We start from the raw sequence: 3,564 nt of genomic DNA, 5'->3' as shown, positions 1-3,564 counted from the left end.
AGAGTTTGCAAGATAGGTTCGTTTTATCTTGAAAACGAAAGTAGTTCTTGCCAAAAAGTTCTGTATTCCTTCTCTACTGGCCCGAGTACACTCATGTGTCTTTTTAGGGGGAAATTTTTTTTGACTCGTTAGAAAATCTGATTGGTTTTACACGCCAGGCAGAGCTTACCAATTTTTAAAATTTCCTTTTTCTCTGTAATACCATCAATACCTATGATTTAGTGTGTATTTATTGCCTTTTTAACATTGGGGAGCACGCTGGCAGGGTAGAGGAGAAAACAGGTTGTCTGGAATTCCGTACTAATCAGAGGCTCTTTTTCCTGCTGTCTCTTCGGCCCCCTTTGCTTACTCTCCCTGGCACTGATTAAACGCCTGCTGCGTGTGCGGCCCCGCACTAAATGCTGCGCGTGGATTAATTTATTGAGTTGTCCTCACTGTTCCAAGGGGCCGAGGTGATGACCACCAGCTAACTGGCAAGAAGACTGAGTCACAACAGCGGTAGGTGGCTAGAAGGTGGCAGCTGGGAAGTGGCGGAGATGGGACTTGAATCCGTGTACGCTCGGATCGAACCCACGTCCTCAGGGATACTCGTCGGGTTCGTTCCTGCGGAGCCACAACGGGAGATCCGCATGTCAGTCTTGAATGGGTATCGCCTTAGCTGCGGATTTCTTTTTCTTTCTAAAAAAAAGTGAGGGGAGAAATCGGTGTAGATGTTTGTAATACCAACCATAAGCTGAAACAGTAATCCTTTTTTCCCCCGCACAGAAGTGATGTCCAGTCTTGACACGTTTTTGCACAATGGATTATAGACACATTGATTTGGGGTGGCATTATAAATTGGTGCTCTCTTTTTGGAAGGCAGTATTGGCTATACAGTACCTAGTAGAATTAGAAAATAGACTTCCTTGGAGTTCCCTTCGTGGCTTAGCGGTTAACAAATCCGACTAGGAACCATGAGGTTGTGGATTCGATCCCTGCCCTTGCTCAGTGGGTTAGGAATCCGGCGTTGCCTTGAGCTGTGGTGTAGGTCGAAGACTCGGCTCGGATCCCGTGTTGCTGTGGCTCTGGTGAAGGTTGGTGGCTACAGCTCCGATTAGACCCCTAGCCTGGGAACCTCCATATGCCACGGGAGCAGCCCAAGAAATGGCAAAGAGACAAAAAAAAAAAAAAAAAAAAGAAAAGAAAAGAAAAGAAAAAAGAAAATAGACTTCCTTTTGGCCTGGCAATTTCATCAAGAGTGAGTGTCTTCCTAAATTTTGTGCCCAGAGGCACTTTTTGGCCTCACCCTGCTCCCAGGACCGAATGAAAGGAACAGCTCCCATCAAGTCTGTGTTCAGCATGATGCTTTCCAGAGTGAGGGATAAAGGACGTCAATAACCAGTTACACCTCTGAGCTGTGCTGGGGGCAGTGGGACCAGAACCCGTGATGACATCGAATTCTGTGTGAAGTAAACCTCTCTAAATAACTTAAAATTCTGAAACAATTTTTGACCTAACAGAAAAGTTGCAAAAACAGGATAGACTTCTCATATGCCCTTCAGCTAATTTCCTTTAAAATGAACATTTCAGGAGTTCCTGTCGTGGAGTAGCGGAAACGAATCTGACTAGGAACCGTGAGGCTGTGGGTTCAATCCCTGGCCTCACTCGGCGGGTTAAGGATCTGGCGTTGCTGTGAGCTGTGGAGTAGGTCACAGACGTGGCTCGGATCCTGCGTTGCTGTGGCTGTGGTGTAGGCCGGTGGCTACAGCTCCCATTAGACCGCTAGCCTGGGAATCTCCATATGCCGATGATGTGGCCCTAAAAAGACTAAATAAATAAATAAAAATGAAAATAAAAAATAAAAAAAATAAAATGAACATTTCAGATAACCAGAGTAAGATGATCCAAATCTGAAAATTAACATTGGTGCAATAACATTAGCTCCAGTACAGACATTATTTGACTTTTAATTGTCTATTTTTTCTTCAAGGATCCAATCGAAGCTTCCACGTCGCATTTAATGGTCATTTCTCTCCTCAGCCTCCTCCTGTTTGGAGAAGTACCTGAATTTTCCCTTGTTTTTCATGACTTTGACCTGTTGGAAGAGTACCTACAGGGAATCAGCTCTCCTCCGAGGGGCCCTGGTTCCCTTCGAGGCGGAATGGTGTGTAGACAAGATCTGGGGGGCAGGTGAGCTCACTGCTCTTGGGTTTGTGTTGCTCTGAGGCTCCTTCAGTAAACAAGGGGTGTGTGCACATAGACCCGTACACACGAATTGGTATGTACACGTAAACACGTGTGGATGTGCATGCCTGCGTCTGTCTTGAGCAATCAAAACCACGGCTTCATACGGATAACCTCCAGTTCTAATGCAACACCACAAGGGTTGAGTCTAGATTTCCTCCTTGCCTTATTTTTAGTTCTTTTTCAGACAGCGAAAAGTTTCACTCTCATTATGGACACTACATTTATGTATTTGTTCAATCCTCGCCACGTACACAGGGTGATCGCAGAGTTGCCAGCCCCATCCCTCTGTGAGAAACCAATTTATTAACTAGGTTACAGTGGTGCATTTAGCTTTTTGGATTTAGCTTGACTGGGTCAGGTCAAAACATTGTCTTCCAGGAATTTCCATTGTGGCTCAGTGGGTTAGGCGCCCGACCGGTATCCATGAAGATGCGGGTTCGTCCCTTGGCCTCATGCAGTCAGTTAAAGGATCCGGTGTTGCCGGGACCTTGGGTGTAGGTCGCAGACATGGCTTAGATCCTGCGTGGCTGTGGCTGTGGTGTAGGCTGGTGTCTGTAGCTCCGACTTGACCCCTAGCCTGGGAACTTCCATGTGCCACAGGTGCAACCCTAAATTAAAAAAAAAAAACAAACAAAAAAACAGAAAACAAAACATTTTTCCAAAGTAACTTGGGTTCTTTCCTTGCCTGCCCCCTTTGGTGTGCTTGCGTGAGATCTACTCAGAAAAGGGTGGCCCCTCTTCCTCTGTCCTACGCCCATCACTCCTCTCGCCCCTTTCCTATCCACCCACTGTAGGTAACCAGTCTCTGCAGTTTCTGCTTCATTTTTCCTGATCTATTTTGTATTCATGTGAAGAGAAACTGAGACCCAGCCTCCATCCCCAGTTTTGCATAACTTTGTGAAGATACCAAAAACCTCTGAAATGTACTTTTTTTTTTTGTCTTTTTGCCATTTCTTGGGCCGCTCCTGCGGCATATGGAGGTTCCCTGGCTAGGGGTTGAATCGGAGCTGTAGCCACCGGCCTACGCCACAGCCACAGCCACGCGGGATCTGAGCCGCGTCTGCAACCTACACCACTGCTCACGGCAACGCCGGATCGTTAACCCACTTAGCAAGGGCAGGGACCGAACCTGCAGCCTCATGGTTCCTAGTCAGATTCGTTAACCACTGCGCCATGACGGGAACTCCCTGAAATGTACTTTTAAAAGAGTATGTGAATTATATATCAAATTTTAACAAGCTGTGAGTTAGAAATCCTTTCCATTCTTAAAAAGAAAATGAATAGCTGTGAATTCAATGCAATTTTCTAATCAGCATCTGGAATAACTAGAGCTAGCCT

This window comes from Phacochoerus africanus, chromosome 10 (genome assembly GCF_016906955.1).
Source record: "Phacochoerus africanus isolate WHEZ1 chromosome 10, ROS_Pafr_v1, whole genome shotgun sequence".
In the NCBI taxonomy this organism is placed as follows: Eukaryota; Metazoa; Chordata; class Mammalia; order Artiodactyla; family Suidae; genus Phacochoerus; species Phacochoerus africanus.
Note: the sequence above shows the minus strand (reverse complement) of the source record.